Source organism: Sarcophilus harrisii, chromosome 5 (genome assembly GCF_902635505.1).
Source record: "Sarcophilus harrisii chromosome 5, mSarHar1.11, whole genome shotgun sequence".
Classification (NCBI taxonomy): domain Eukaryota; kingdom Metazoa; phylum Chordata; class Mammalia; order Dasyuromorphia; family Dasyuridae; genus Sarcophilus; species Sarcophilus harrisii.
The window spans coordinates 139846661-139864679 of record NC_045430.1 but is presented as its reverse complement, the minus strand read 5'-3'; positions in this window follow the sequence as shown (position 1 = coordinate 139864679).

The window sequence follows — 18019 nt, the reverse complement described above, 5'->3', positions numbered from 1 at the left end:
ATGAGGATACACACACACATACATATGTGTATACATATACATATACATATATATATATATATACATGTATAGCACAAATATAAAATTAATAAATACAAATCCATTAATCAGCAGTTAAATCTAAGATAGTTTAAGAAGGAAGGAATAGGCAGTTGTGACAATCAGAAAAGATTTCATACAGAAATGATGCTTGAATTATGTCTTAAAGGAAAAGAAGTATTCTAAGAGACTGGAATGTGGTATTGTAAGGAAAAAGTAAGGAAAAGAAAGAATGCCATTGGATCAGAGCAAGAATGGGATTGGGAGTTTACTCTCTTTGACAACTTCAGAAGGGAAGGTACTGGCATCTGAGAGATTAGAAAAAGCCCCCAGTAATTTATCAACAAATTTTTCTCAATTAATAGGTAATTTGAAGTACAAACTAATAAAAATTGCTTGGGTTGAAAACCATTCATTCATTCCTTTTTGTTCATCAAGTAACACAGAGAAGTTTTATTTGTAAAATGAATAAGATAAAGTAATTTCTGATTTTTCAAGTATAATGACTTGTTGTTTTGGTCTAGAGGGGAAGGGGGAAACTGCCTTTGGCAATATGCATCAATAGATGTTCTACAAATTACAGTTTTATTGTCAGGTTTATCTCCCTCATTAGCATATGAGCTCTTAGGAAACAGGAATTGCTTTGGCTTTTTTTTTTTTTTTTTTTTGGTATCTCCAGCATTTAGCCCTAGGTCTGGCACTTAAATTTGTCTTTTAAGTTCTTGTTGAGCATTTAAGCCCAGAGAACCTCTGAGCTCTGATATGGTTTGGAGAAAACAATGAAAGGGGGATGGGATGGAGATCCAGTAACTGATGATGCATATGAATGGAAAAATGGCAGTACTAAGATGGCAGAGAGATAGGAATACTTTGAATGCCCTATGTCCATATATAAGCCATTTTGAAGTGTAAAGAGAGAAGAGAGTATGATGGAAAATAGTACCAGAAAATTACATGCGATTAGGGAGCACCCCTTTAATCAGCAAAAAAGAAATGCTTTGTCTGTTTAACAACTGTGCCTACAGCTGGTCCTGTTGCTTCCTGCCCATTTGCCTACATTCTGCCTGACTAAGCATTAGAAAATGTCAAGACAGGCTCTCAAGGGAGGAAGGGAGGGGTTAGAGGAGGGATGACTTCTCTTTAAAAAAAAAAAAAAAGTATGTCTCCATGAGAGGGAGAGATCAGAAGATATACATTGTCCTAAGGACATCAATCTGTTTGGAAACATGACTTTAAGTTCTACCTTTCAATTAATAATTATATGTTATCTATCAATCTTTCTGTCAAAGTTTCCCTCAGAGGAATTAAAAATGGATAAAATGAATCTAAATGATTAGTTTCCTGGTGTGAGCATAACATTATAAAGCATAGTAATCTACAAGAAAGTTTATTAAACAAAAAAATGCTTTGAAAATAGCTGGTTGCTGTTTCTCAAATCTAATTGAATTACAGGGTTTGGAGTGACCGTGAAAGGTCATTTGATCCATTTTTCATCTTTTAGCTATAGACCATTATGTTTCACAGACTCTTTAAAGAAAAAAAAAGTTTCTATTTTAGCCATAAAAATTAGTCCCCAAAAAGAATCTGAGTAACCTTACAGAAAAGCCAACAATGGACAAGTAGAAAATGAAAGAATACACTAACAGAATTGTAATTCATTCTGCTTCTTCTCATTCCATTATTTTGAGATCCCAAGAAATCTGTGCTATTCAAACCAATACTTGTATAATATTATTCTTTTTTTATAAGGATTTTCAAGGCGAGGTAGGTATAGCCAGGGGAAAGAAGGGAGATCATTAACAAGATGCCTCTATAGTATTCATCTTCAACTAACATGTTGGATCTGAAGTCAGATCAAGGTTCATATTTCAACTCTGTTACTTATCAGGGTGACCTTGACCTAGCTTCTCTGATATTCAGTGAGCTTTGAGATTCCTTTGAGCATGAAACTTATGAGATTATGAAAATATTCACAAGTGGTTAAGTATTTATGATGGGGCCTGATCTGCTTATACAGTTATCCAGCCCTTCTATATCGCAATTTACCCCACTGAGATTTTGATATGTCACAGGCTAGCATAAGAAATTAAATGGGAATTTCTTTTTTCTTTTTTTTTTTTTAAATAGCCTTTTATTTACAGGTTATATGCATGGGTAACTTTACAGCATTAACAACTGCCAAACCTCTTGTTCCAATTTTTCACCTCTTACCCCCCCACCCCCTCCCCTAGATGGCAGGATGACCAGTAGATGTTAAATACATTAAAATATAAATTATATACACAATAAGTATACATGACCAAAACATTATTTTGCTGTATAAAAAGAATCAGACTGAAATATTGTACAATTAGTTTGTGAAGGAAATCAAAAATGCAGGTGGGCATAAATATAGGGATTGGGAATTCAATGTAATGGTTTTTAGTCATCTCCCAGAGTTCTTTCTCTGGGTGTAGCTGGTTCAGTTCATTACTGCTCCATTGGAAATGATTTGGTTGATCTCGTTGCTGAGGATGGCCAGGTGCATCAGAACTGGTCATCATATAGTATTGTTGTTGAAGTATATAATGATCTCCTGGTCCTGCTCATTTCACTCAGCATCAGTTCGTGTAAGTCTCTCCAGGCCTTTCTGAAATCATCCTGTTGGTCATTTCTTACAGAACAGTAATATTCCATAATTAAATGGGAATTTCTAAGGAGTTTTGTGGAAGTTTCAGGATGCCTGAAGAGCAGGAGATAACACAGAGAAATTTTAGAAACTCCAAAATGAATAAATTATATGTATAGATTTGTATAATATCAAAATAGTTTATCTTTTATTACCCTAACAATTCAGACTTCTTCTTTGGTTGAGAGAGCCAAAAACTTTTATGTGGATTTTCCAGATTAAGTCCCTAACTTCCTGTGATATGGAAGGGATAAGTTTGTTTTATCTAACCATTAAAATTTATCTATTTTCTTACAAATGTAAACATTTTGAAGATACCATCTATAAGTTCTATTATTTAAAATAAAAGCATATTAATGCTAAATTAATATTAATTAAAGTAAATTAATACTTTCACTTGACCTCCCCACCCCTCACTTATAGCATGGAAACACAGGTAAGTAAAACAAATTGATACATTGGCCACTTCTGATGGCTCATGCCTATCGTTTCCTATCTGGGATGGTTTCTGACTACCCATGGAGTGGGTAAAACAACTTTACCTCAATGGCTACCAGGAATTCTTATCACAGTCTCCCAGTCCATAATAGGTAATAGAGTATGCCCTATTGGCTACAGTAATAGGCCTTGGACTAAGTAAAAAGGAACTACATGTAGGGGGTTGCATACATCTTTTCAGAGACACACAATTCTGAATACAGTAGCATTTTTTAAAAAAAAACATATATAGGCATTATATATACTACAAAATGCTATCTTTTCAGCTTTCTACCTGTGTGATTTGGGGCAAGCCATGTTACCTCTATGTTACCTTTCCAGGCATTCATTTTCCTTGTTTTTAAATTAAAATAATTGGACTATATGAACTCTAATTTATCTTATCTTGATCTGTATGTAAAAGGAAAACACATACAGGGTTCCCAATTCTCAGTTCAGCCTTAGCCCTCTTCATTACAGGGATATATATTTCTCCCACTAGAACCACTTGAGTATAACATAGTGATAGATGCCCAATCATTTTGCATACCTGTGGAAATGACAGTGTGTGAATAAGTACTTAGTCACACAGATTTCAAATATCTAAAGAATCTATCTATATAGACAACAATCCATTAGATATCTGTAGAGTCCAGATAACCTAACTTTGCCTCTTAGCCCTCTGGGGAATCTAATTGGCAAATAATCCAGACTTTCTCTCTTCTATGATGTATATTCCAGGGCAGATGCAATTAAAGAGTGATTTATAGATTTTGGAAGGCTTTCAAGGCTATTGGTCAATTTGGCATTGTTGTCTCTGTACTGTTAGGAGATACTCAGTTTTTTTGGTCCAATCTTTAGGAAGATCCTTGCCCAGAATAAGTGGAGTTGGCTGATTGCCAGTGGCAGCGATCCCTGGGGAATTTCTGCCAAGACAGTGCCTGTAGAGCTGTCCAACAGCTGTTATGGATTGAAGTTCTGAAGGGTATCTGAAGAAAGGGAAGCTGGAATGTTAAAGACATGACAAATGACCCTTTATGCCCTTGGGAGAGTGAGTAGAGACAAAGTTAGGAGGGGAGGGGATCAAAGTGCAACACACACACACACACACACACACACACACACACGTGTGAAACAAGACAAAATGCAAGTAAATCTCCCATGGGAATAGATGAACAGAGTCAGCTGGTGGAAAGTCAACAAGGGCAGGGCTAGTAAACCTCATTGTGGTCAGGTACTTTGCACTTCTAAAATTCTCCAGAACAAGATTAAACAGCAGTGCATTATTTAGAGGTCTAAAGGATAGTAGCCAGAAACTCTGAGGAGAGGTGAGTTGTGTTGAGAGGTGCTTAGGGAAATGTGGCTATTTAACTGGATATATCGGTCCCTTAAACTGGGTAAGGTACTCTGCCCTTAAAGGAACGACTGACAGGGAGCTCATTGGTAAAAACCCAGGTCTATCTAGGCATGTCTAGTTAGTTTGGCATGGAGGTAGCCTTGAAAGGACTTTGGAGCAGATTACCTATCATGAAGGCTTCAATTTCCCCTATTAGTAGCCTCCTTTGATTGATTTAAAAACCTAATTGGCTTTGATTATCTTTAAAACTGGAGAGATTCAATTTATTGTCCCCCTCCCCGCTTTTTGCTGCATCCAGAAGGTGAAGATCTCAATTTACCCATAGTAAGAATGACATGAACTGACCTGGTCAGAGAAGGACTACATCACTTTTGAAGGATTTTATCAGAATTCTTTTAAGTGGATTACATTTATAAATATGTATGTATATTTAATATATTTAACCATTTTGAAGTCAAATGTATCCTTCTTCAGCTTAGCCAATAAATTGGTGCTGCCAGAGGCCAGCCTGGACATAAATGAGAGGTTCTTAAACTGAGGTCTACCTACAACTGACCTTGGATAAGAAAAAATATACATTTCAATTTTCACTAAAGTCTAATTTGGATTTAATAATTATTTTTCATTTATGAATGAATTTTATTTTTTAAAATCATCACGTTATTCTTAAGAATTCATAACATTCACCAAACTATAATGAATGATTAATTGGGCCACATTAACCACTGTGATATGATTCCAAAGGGAATTGATTATAAGTTCTAGATATTAGGTCCCAGAGATGTAAACTGCAGATGGTGAATTCACTTGTTTGATCACAGGAAGTGAACTAGAGAGCCTCCACCCTTGTTTTTTGCCTTGTTAAAATGATCAGTCCCAGCATAGCCATGGTGACTTGATGACATGGGAAATCCTCAATATATTTTTGTTGCTTCTTCAGTCTTCATAATCCCTTTATTGCTCAACATGTGAAGATGGCCATGAATACTTGAACAAGAAGTAGGCCTGTTTGCTAGTCTGTGGCCTGCTTGTTTACTAGTCCATATAGATGTTTTAATATCTATTTATCAGCCAGCACACTGGTGAGCTTGTTTGTTCAGTAGGACCTCCTGCTGAAAGGTCAAGATAGGTCTGTATGCAGATTGAAAGAAATCATCTGTCCTCAATGAGCTTACACATAATAAGTGACAAAGAAGATAAGTGATAGACTAAACATATTGCTGTAGGAAGGTTTGAGAGAGGAAAGACTAGCTCCTAGAGCATGGGAAATGTTTTCACAGAGAACCTGAACTATATCTTCAAGGAAAAAAAGAAATCCAAAAGGGAAAGGGGGAAGAAATAATTGACCGAAGATCTGAATGAATATACAAGGTTGGGAGATGAAATGTTGCATTTGGAGAACAGATAGTAATCCAATGTATGTGAAGTGTGTAAAAGAAATAATATGAAATAAGGTTGAAAAAGAAAGTTGAATCTAAATTTTAGAATACCTTAAATGTCAAGCTAAGAAAATTTTAGCTAATACGAGAAGCCATAAGAAATCAATTAAGATTTCTGAACAATGATCAGAGATCAGATGGGTGCCTTAGGAAGATTACTTTGGCAGCTTTTGAAAGCATAGATTGTAGAATGAAAAAAAAAAAATAAAGGCATAAAGACCATAAATAGGATCCTATTTTAATAGGCAAAGAAAAAGATAATGAGAACTTGAATTAGACTGGTGGTTGCATCAGTGAGGAGAAATTGACAGATGTGAGCTGTGTTCTAGATATGACAGATGTGAGTTATATTCATACTGATAGATATATCAGTTGACTTTGGAGAGGGTGAGTATTAGGGAAGAATGAAAGATGATTCTAGTAGCTGTGAAGTTATCCAACCATTCTGGAAAGTAATTTGGAACTAGGACCAAAGGGCTATAAAACTGTATATATCCTCCAACTCCGCAATATCTCTACTGGATCTGTATCCCAAAAGATCTTAAAAGAGGGAAAAGGATCCACATGTAAACAAATGTTTATAGCAATCCCTTTTTATAGTGGCAAGGAACTGGAAACTGAGTGGATGCTCATCAGTTGGGGAATAGCTGAATAAGATGTGGTATATGAATATTATGAAATAATATTGTTCCATTAGAAGTGATCAGCAGGATGATTTCAGAAAGGCCTGGAGAGACTTATATGAACTGATGGCGAATGAAGTGAATAGAACCAAGAGAATATTGTGCACAACAAAAACCAGATTATGCGATGATCAATTCTGTTTGATGTGACTCTTTTCAACCATGAGGTGATTCAGGCCAATTCCAATAGATTTGGGATGGAAAGAGCTGTTTACATCCAGAAAGAGGACTGTAGGGACTGAATGTGGATCACAACACAATATTTTTCAGCTTTTTAATTGTTTGCTTTTTTTTTTTTTTGCTTTCTTTAAAATTTTGTTGGAACAATGCCCAAAGGGGTATAAAATTGTGCCTGTCCTTTGACTCAGACTCAGTAGTGCCAATACTGGGTCTATATCCTAAGGAAATCATAAAGGAGGGGAAAAGACCCACATGTGCAGAAGTGTTTGTAGCAGCTCTTTCTAGGGTGGCAAAGAATTGGAAAATGAGTAGATGCCCATCAATTGAGGAATAGCTGAATAAATTATGATATATGGAAACAATATAATATTATTGTTCTATTACAATGATAAGCTGATTTTAGAAAGGCCTGGAAAGATTTACATGAACTGATGTTGAATAAAACAAGCAGAACCAGAAAAAACATTGCATACAATAACAGCAATGTGCAACCAACTATGAAAGACTTGGTTCTTCTCAGTGATTCAATGATCAAAGGCAATGCTAATAAACTTTGGATTGAAAATTCCATCTGAATCCACAAAAAAGAACTATGGAGACTGAATATAAATCAATACATGCTATGTTCACTTCCTTTTTTCTGTTTCTTTTCCTCCTGTGTTTTTTTTTTTCTTTTTTGTTCCAATTTTTTTTCTCTCAACCTGATTCATAAAGAACTGTATATTTAAAAAGCTAATATACATGTGTAATCAGAAAAAATATACAAAATATACAAAAAATACAAAAGAAAAAAGAAAAGAAAACTATCTTTGCATATATTTTGAAAATAAAAAGCTATTATCCATTAAAAAAAAAAAAAGATGACTCCAATACTTCAAAACAGGGAGTAGAAACTGAAAATTGGGAGGACAGGGAAGTTGAAGAGATCATGACTTAAATGTGGTCCATATTGGCTTTAAAGCACTTATGGAAAAATGTAACTAATCTGTGCAATATGTAATTTAAGCAAGGTGTTGTAGAGGTAAAACTAGAAGTCAGGAGACAGATAAGTATTCAATATCGAACTGTGAGAATCATATACAAATAGATGCTAATTGAATCCATAAAACAATGAGATCCAGTGGCGGGGGGGGGGGGGGGGGGGGGGGGATGTAAAAAAAAGTAGAGAGCCCAAAAGAGAACTTTGGGGGGACACCCAAAACCTGGGAGCAGAAGATGAATAATGTTCTTGGAAGATAAAAAAAATACTGAGGATCAGCCAGAAAAATAGGAAGGGAGGGAAACATCAGACAGTAACATTACAGAAGCAGAAAGAAAAAAATATCTAGTAAGAAGAGTCAGTTAACAATGTCAGAAGTTGAAGAAAAGGATAAGGATGAAGGAGGAAAAAAGGAAGGATAAGGGACAAGGATAAGGAAGAATAGATAAGGATGATGGGGAAAAAAAGATGGAATTTAGCACTTCTTTTTTTGTTGTTTTTTCAGAGATGTTTAAGTCTAGTGACTGGTTCAGAAGCCACATTTCAACAGGCTGAGAAGTGAGTGGATGATAAGGAAGTATTGATATTCAGCACATAACATTTTCCCCTATGGTTTTGATAGTGATAAAGATAAGAAATATAGTTTAATAATTGTAGGAGATGAACAACATTAAGTGACTTTTTAAAGTTGCAGGAGATGATTATTTTGTGGTCAGAGTGGAGGCAGCTTCTAGATAAAAAAAAAAATATAATAATAAAGATGAGTTAGAGAGGAAATAAACAAAGGGGTGGTTTGCCAGAAGACATTGGTGGAAGGGCAGGTCAAAGAGCACAAATAACAAAGAAAGAGAAGGGCCACTTCCCCCTCAGAGACCTGAGAAAAAAAGAGAATTGTAATGAAAAAAAAGTTTTGAAGAATGGAATAAGGAGATAAAGATAGTCTCAATTTTCTCAATAAAGTAGGTGATTTCAGGAAATGGAGAGGAGTTAACTAGTAGAATGTAATGATATATATCTATATCTATATCTATATATATATCAATCTTTGAGGCATAAATACAAGTAGATTATCATTGTTGACTGGGCATCAGCTGTCCTAGTGGCAAAATGTAGCTGGAAAGGTGCCAGACAATGTAATTGCCCTGGAATTGCCAGGCCTAAGTTCCTGGGGAACAAAAGAAAGGTTGCTTAGGGAGAACAGCAATCAGGAGGCAACTGCTGTGGAGTATTGGTGGTCAAAGAGCATGCTCAGAGTCCAAATGTTGGAATTAGGGGAAGACTGGAGATATGATTGCAATAGGACAAGGGAAAAAAATCTGTACAATTGAACTGGTTCATTAAAGGATCAAGGTGGGGAAGAGAGGAGAAAGTTACAAGGATTATGTATAGGGAAAGTAAACAGAATTTAGAGGGATTAGCAAACAAAGTAACCATGAAAACCAGGTCTGGGAGGCTAGATGGGTAGACAAACCCATTAAGTGCTTCCTATGTAACAACCTATATCTATATCTATACATATATCTATAGAAGATAGATGTAAGCAAACAAAACTCTGCTATCAAGGTGCTTACATTCTAATGGAAAAGACAATAAAAAGGGAAACTGGAAGGGGATAGGATATATAGGAAGATGAAAGCTCCCAGGGTGTTTGGGAGAAAAATGGAAGATGAGATTCAGATCTGAGCATGAATTTCACTTTACTTATCATTCTAGTATATTTCTCCTAGAATTCTCCACAAAAAGTCTCAAAATTGCTCCTAATTTTATATAAATACTTGTTGATTCTGGGAAGTGACTTTTATCTCTGTAACAATTTAGTACAGGATTTTAGGAACACTTACTCTGAACGTATCAGTGTGCTAGGAGTGAAAGAAATACACAGAAAAAGAAAATATTATGTGCTCTCAATTAATTCATACTTCAGAAAAAATAGTACCTATAGGAGAGTTGTAACTTACATATAAAGACTCAGAAATCCTAAGGGTAAAGCTATAGGATAGATTAAAACTAGGGATTTGTCAGTATTAGATCATAAAATAATCTCATCTAATGATTCCCAACATACAACATAGATAGTGTGTTACTCAGGTGCCTACAAAGTGTAATACAAATACTCCTATAATGTCACACTTGGGGTGTAATGCCTGAGAAACTGAGGCAAAATAGAGATCAGAGAGTATTTAATAATTTATTTAAAGGGAGAGATTTATTGGAACCAAATGGATCCATGGTTTGGTCCCAGGGCTGAATGAGACTGTCGTCTCCAAGGATCCAGCCAACAATGTGAGTTTCTCAATGACTATATACACATGGCTCAGATTCAGGGGGGGTTCTGAAGCAGGGGCAGAGTCAGGGTGCTGAGAGCTGGAACGGGATTCTGACAGGGTGGGGTGAGCCACTGGAGATGGGAGGAGGCATCTTGATAAGATAATATCTGACATTCTGATAGCTTGGGATGGGGAGAGGCATTCTGATATTCTAAAACATAAGATCTTTTATCCTTATTAAATATTCTAATAAAGAGGGAGGGGAGATTTTGTAGGACTGAACTTTAAGAAGCAGAGAAACTGAGTCAGGACTGGATCAGGGTAATTAGGGAAACTGAGAACTGTGGCATAACAGGGGCTTTACACTTCTTACCTAGGAGTGTGAAATCTCTGACTCCCTCTGATTTGGATCATTCACCTATTTTTAGAAGATATATATATATATATATATATACACATACATACATACATATATATATATATATATATACATACATACATACATGTATATATATATATATATATATAGAGAGAGAGAGAGAGAGAGAAAGAGAGAGAGAGACCATAGGTTAATATTTAAACTTTCAGGACCCTAGAGGTAACTAGGATCTTATTCGGAAGGCTTCATGTTTATTCTTGTTACAGATAATTCTTGCTCTTCATTTTAGATAGATATTATTTATTATTTTAAAGAAAACCTCCATTGACTCCTATATTTTCCCTATTCAGTGCCCTAGTTCTTGAGCCCCCATCCAATGTGTTTTTTACCTATACAATCAGTTATTTGGAAATTCACTCATTCACATAATAAATGATATTTACACAGACATTCACATAATAACATTTTTAGATCTTAAATAACCAGTTATTTAGTAAGAGAAAAATAAACATATAATTATGGATGTTAACATATTAAAATGAATATATACGGGTAATAAAAATCAAAATATACATGTAAATCCAGATCATACTCTTCCATTAATGTATTTATTGGCTTTGGTGAAATTATAGTAATCTTGTCATGGAAATATATGAAGGATATATTGAGGATAGCTCCAAATGATAAACTGTAGATTTCAATGTTATGGGGCTATTGACTATTAATTCTTACTGCTAAAGCTGGGGAAACCTTAGTCTCACTTAAACTTAGCTGTTAAAAACTTTTTAAAAATTACTATCAGCGTTAAAATAGATTTTTAGAAAATATTGGTTCTAATGGGGATGACAGTGTTCTTCAAGACAGACAAATGTCAAGCTCATCAAACTGGTTATCTCTAGGCTGTACAAACCAGCCCAACCAAGTATTCATTCATCTGGTTCTGTTTGCTTTCATTCTAAGGCAGCAGCAGCAAAGGATATCACAGGTAAAATCTCCCTCTGCTTTTCCTTTTCAAGTCAAAGGTGGCAGCAGAGAGCAATAAACCTTTAATAAGAAATATGGAAATCCAGATGACTCTAAAGCACCACAGGTATCACTGGATCTTTTGACCAGTGATCAATCAAAATTCATTTATCTGGCTCTTTCTCTCAGTTTTCTGTTTTTAATCCCTATAATGCCAAATGGGGAATTTTTAACCCTCTTATAATGACCTCAACTTTTTTCCTCAGTTTTCTCTCACCTTGCTGATATATTGCCCTTGTGTTCAGCACTTCAAATCATTCTCAACTTTGATATTCAGTTCTTTCTTGAAAAGGTTATAATTCCCCAATTTTCCCTAGCATAATAATTTTTCATACATTCATATAAATTCTCATGTCCTTAGTTTTATTCTCTTTGATCATAGTATATGTATATGCAAATTAAGTTACTCATTAAGCTTTTGAAATATAGTTTTATTTACTTGTTAAATATTTACTAATTATATGCAAACATTTTTAACAATCATTTTAAAAATTTTTGAATTCTAAATTCCCTTTCATCTGTTCTACCACTGTACTTGAGAAGGGAAGCAATTTGATATTGATTATACATATGAAGTCATGCAAAACACAAATCCATGGTAGATATGTTGCAAAACAAAACACAAGGAAAACAAGACAAATTTTGAAAAGTTTTTTTATCAGGAATTTCTGATACCAATCTGTTTACAATTTCTTATAGCATAATAGTGTCTTCAAAGATCATATACTACCACTAATTCAGTTATTCCTGAATTATTGGTCACCCCCTTCAATTTCCATTTCTTTGCTATAAATGTTTTTATACAAATAAGGCTTTTTTCCTTTTTCTTTGATTTCTCTGGGAAACAGACCTATTGGTAGTATTGCTGGGTCAAAGATTATGCTTGGTTTTATAGCACTTTGGGTATAGTTGCAAACTATTCTCCTGAATGATTAAAATAGTTCACAACTTCACTAATAGTGCATTAATGTCAGTTTTCCCACATCCCCTCTAGTATTTGTCATTTTGGTTTTTTGCCTTGTTAGGTGTGAGATATCTCAACATAGTTTTAATTTGCATGTCTCTAATCAGTAGTGATTTAGAGTATTTTTAATGTGACTATTCAGAGTTTTGATTTCTTCTGAAAACAGCCTGTTCATATCCTTTGACTGTTCATGAAGTGGGGAATGACTCTTATTTTTTATAAACTAGGCTTAGTTTCTTATATATTTGACAAATAAAGTCTTTTTCAGGGAAATTTATTATAAAATGCACCCCCACCCCCCGTTTCTTGTTTTTCTTCTAATTTTAGCTACATTAGTTTCGTTTGTGCAAAAACTTTTTAATTTCACAAAATAAAAATGATCTATTTTCCTTTCTGTGATCCTCTCTATCTCTTGTTTGGTCATAAACTCTTCCTTATCCAAAGATATGACAGCTACATTCTTCCATGCTCAATTTATTTATATCACGTTTTATGTCTAAATCATGTATCCATTTTGACCTTGTTGGTATATGGTGTGAGATGTTGATCTATACCTAGTTAATACCCTCAAAGACTTAGACTGAGAGCTAACCACATCTTTTATTCCTTGATGTGTCTTCCTTCTGATTGGCCTGATAGTACATCATTTGGATCTCCTCTGGTAATGCTAATTGGTGGATACTTCCAATAAGGAGGTGGATCAAAAGTTTTTGACTCATCCCATTATTTCCTCACTAGGAGGGAGAAGACTGATTTTTAGGTGGCAGATCACTCTACAGCTTGGGAAAATGACTTTCAAATTTGCCTGACTAGCCCCATTCTTGTATTTAAAAAATGGAATGTTAGCTAATTTATGAAACCCAGCTTGCTTCTAGCAAACTTGACTAAGTAAAAACATTAGCCATCTCAACTAAGTTTTTACTGACTTGATCTCCCTTTTCCTTTAGATCATTCCCAAATCTTGATGAAGGGAATAGTAAGGACAGAGATTTGTCCTTGTGGAACAGTAATGGTCCCTGCCCAGGATATAAGTGATCACATACACTAAGGTGTGATCACCTTAATTGGGTCACATTCTTCAAAAACTGCCTGCCCCAGGTCTTTAAAAAAAATCAGAGGAAAAAGGATGGAGTACAAATTAATAATTGATTATTGATATGATAGCAAAATATTAATTTCCATCAGGACTCTGATGGCTATCTGAATGATTATTTCTACAAGAGATTATTTATCTTTTGATGAAATGTTTTCAACTATCAAATATCAATTTTTTTCTCCTTCCCATTTCCCCAACTCAACAAAGAAAAAGAATGAAAGAATCCTTTTTTTCCTATAATAAAAGCTCTATTCAGGCAAAATGATAATAATAATAATAATAATAAGCATTTGTATATTGGCTACCTGCAAAATGTGTATTTCTCATTAATCCATCTGTCAGTCATTCAACTATAATTTATTAGTAACATATGTATACACACAGAAAATATACAGAAAAGGAAAAAAAAAGTTTCTGATCTCAAGTGCTCCATATAAGAGATAGAGAGGATCACAAGAAGTAAAACTGGTAATTTTGATTACATAAAATTAAAAAAATATCAGAGGAGAAAAGAGGGCATATTTGAGAAATGCTACAAAGATGAAATCAACAGGCTTTGGCAACGGGATTGGATATAAGGTGAGAGATAATGAGGAGTTGAGGATTTCACCTAAGTTGTAAGCTTGAGGAACTAGAAGTGTCTTTAGTCATACTAAAATTTAGAAATCTGAAAAGGTTTTGAGAAGGAAGATAATGAGTTTAATTTTGTACCTTTTATCTAGTGATATGAAATAAGAATAGAGAAGATGGAGATCATGACATATGACCTCATGCTTTTCAATAAAGAGGCAAGGTTATCAATTAAGAGAGTGGGAAGAGGGTAACCTTGGGAGAACTGAGAAAGAAGGAAAATATTTAGAAGAGTGACTATGGAAAGTAGGATAGTGAAATAATTAGAGGTATAGAAAGATTGCTTAATAATAGTTAAGAATCAATTGGGGTCATGTTACACAACTTTGTAATGGAGCTAGTCAGAAGACTTACTTCCTTTTTTTTCCCCCTTTCATTCAGCAGCATTTGTGTGGGATTAAAGGCAGTATATGGTGGAAATAATCTCTGGCTGAGATTTGGCAAGGCACAAATGGCAATATGATAATGGAGTAAGGGACTCGAGAGGAGGATGATGTAGAATTGAACTGTGAGTGTGTCTAGTGTGGGAATAATGGGGATATTTCCATCCCCCCAAAAACAAGCTGATAAACATTTAAAAACTTCTTAGCTCTCAGAGTCAAGCCTATGCTATCATTCTTAGCAATCTCAATAATCACTTTCTGTTAGAATCCTTACAAAGTGATGTCAGTTGTCTAATTTAGCATGGTTCAGTATGATTGATCTGATCCTACAAGGAGATGTTATGGGCCAGAACTTAAAACAAGGTACTAAGTGGAATTGAGGAGACAATGTTTAAATCTAGTTTAGAACTAATTTAATCCTACAACAAATAATGGTTTCCCAGTGATATAATGATTGGTGTGCACTCAGTATACAGCATATAAGCAAGAAGCTCTCAGGGCCAAACACAGAAGCCCACTCTCAGAGGCGGAGACAGATTCCATTCCATATTCCACCTTTGTGCTGGTGGAGACATTCGGAGGGAGCTAGGGGCTGAAGCTCAAGACTGAAGGACACAATAAAGGACTGGATTTTAACTCCTGGCTGTGTTTGAAGTAATTATTACTTTGAATTGAAACTAAGGCTGCCTCCAGAGAAGCTCCCCTGAGAAACCTGCTCCCAGAGAGAACAATCATATATTATAAAAAAGAAGAGAACACTACAATTTTCATTTCCTTTGAAGGGATTACCATGATTTCAGATCCTCTGAGCCTGTAAAATGGGGTATTAGCGTTCTCCCAACCAACACAGAGAACTCGGGTGATGACCACACAACCTATGTCTGGCTCCCAGTGTCCAAATTCAAGTTTATGAGGTTATAGATCAGTAGTATGTCCATACTTGGAAATAAGCTTTGGACTTTATCAGTGAAAACCTAATTTGAAGCCAAGAAGTCTAACTTCTAGATGGAATAATGGCTTTTATATCAATGAGTGTCCTACTGGAAAATGTAATTCATTTCTGGTAGCCATCATTCTCCCATTATGAGGTTATGTAACAGCCTAAAGATATATATTGTATAATGCAGTATTTAACAATTTGCTCACTTTGCTATACTGGCAAAAGTCATTTATGGATATATAAAACAGATAACTAAGCATCTGATCATTTTTTTATTTTTTTATCAAAAGTTGTAAAATCTTCCAACTTCTTGACCTAATTTTTATTGTTCTTCTCAACCATATGTCATGGATAAAATAGAGAGATTTTATAATAATGAATGAATCAATGAAAAAGTCTTTGATTATATAATATGAACTAAACACTATGGTAAGTATTAGGGATTCAAAGCAAAAATAGATTACCTCTGTTTTTAAAAAAAAACATTCTCCAGTTGGAAAATATAACACATATAAGAGAATATATCTTCAAAATAAATGGAAAGGCCTAGAGCAATTATAGGGTGATAAACAAACTTAGGAGTAATAGGATACATCTCACTGCTCTACCCCCCTGACAATAGACAAATACCTACAGCTCTAGAGTAAAGAGATGATTCTGGGTTTATTCTAACAGTAATGTGGATGGGGGATGAGGGTGGGATGGTAATGGTTAATATTTGGCCAAGGTCAGTAAAGAAGAAGAGAGCATTGGCAGGAAGTTTGGTGTAGGTAGTCACTCTAGATGCCAGCTCTAGCCTGGGCCCTTCTGTCACCCTTTTTGGGTTTGGGGCTTCTTGAACTGAGGAAAGGAAAAGTTTGGGCTTCACTTGATGAAAGCTCTGAATAACATAATTCTTCACCAGTATTGTGGAACTCAGATAGGTTCAAAGTTTAAAATATAATATGTACTTATTGGCTATATATGCAGTGGAAAAACAGCCTTATTAGGTGACCATTTAAAAAAGTCAACTTTCAAATTAAAAGAATATAGAGGTGACTTTCTCCTACAGGCAATAAGAGCTCAGTAGCTAGCAAAGCTTAGAGTTCCAAAAAGTCAAAAAAAGCTCAGTAGTCCTTACTGGAAAAAACAAGCAATCTTCTTTTTCTTCTTTTAAGAAAACACAAAACCACCATCATTTTTATTTAAAGTTTGAGTTTCAAATTCCATCCTTCCTTCTTTTCTTTCTCATCCTCCTTTAGACAGTAAGCAATCAGATGTGGGTTATACATGTACTATTATGTAAAACATTTCTATATTAGTCATTTTGTATAAGAAGTTTTGAATAAAAAAATAAAAGAAAGAAAAATAGCCCACTTCAATCTATATCTGGTCTATATTAGCTCTTTTTCTGGAGGTAGATAGCATATTTAATCATTAGTCATTTGGGATGTTGTGGATCATTGTGTGGTTAAGAATAGCTAAGTCATTCACAATTCTTCATTGAAAAATATTGCTATTACTGGGTACAATGTTCTCTGGGTTCTGCTCACTTTACTATGTATTATTCACCTAATTTTTTCTAGGCTTTTCTGAAATCATTTTGCTTGTCATTTCTTATAGCACAATAATATTCCATTGCAATCATATACCACAGCTTGTTTAGTCATTAACCAAGTGATGGTCATGCCTTTGATTTCCAAGTCTTAGCCACCACAATAAGAGCTGCTATAAAATGTTTGCACAAATAGTTACTTTTCCTTTTTTTTGTTTGTTTGTTTTATTTTGGGTATAGATTTAGCAGTGATATTGCTGGATTGAAGGGTATGCATAGTCTGATAGCCCATAGTTTGATAAGCATAGTTCCAAACTGCTCTCCAGAATGGTTGGATCAGTTCACAATTCCAACAACAGTACATTAGTGCCCCAGGTTTTCCCACATCCCCTCCAACATTCAGCATTTTCTTTTTTTGTCATAGTAGCCACTCTGATGGTTGTGATGTGGCTCTTTGGAGTTATTTTAATTTGTATTTCTATGTTCAATAGTGACTTAGACAGTTATTTTATATGATTATTGATAGCTTTGGGTTTTTTACCTGAAAACTGCCTTTGATAAATTGTCAAATAGGGAATGACATGTTTTTTTTATAAATTTGATTCAGTTCTTTATGTATGTGAGAAATTAGGCCTTTTTTCAGAGATACTTGTTATAATTCCCCCCCAGTTTTCTGCTTTCCTTATAATTTTTCTTTCACTGGTTTTAACAAACAACCCTCTTGAAAGGTCAGCCTAGTTTTAAAAGATCAAGAAGGGAGAAGAAAGGAACATTATAAAGCCTTCAGCAGTGAGGAAGCAGTCTCTTTCCTTCTCAGTTGCAGGCCCTCAGAGTCAGATTGACCCTTTACACAAAAACAGACAAGTCTCCTAATTAGTCTCTAATAAATGTCCAGGAACTAATATCCAAGAAGCCCTTTAAAAGTCTTTGGATGGACAAGTGTTTCTGTCTCCTCACAGTGAGTACTCACTCCATACTGAG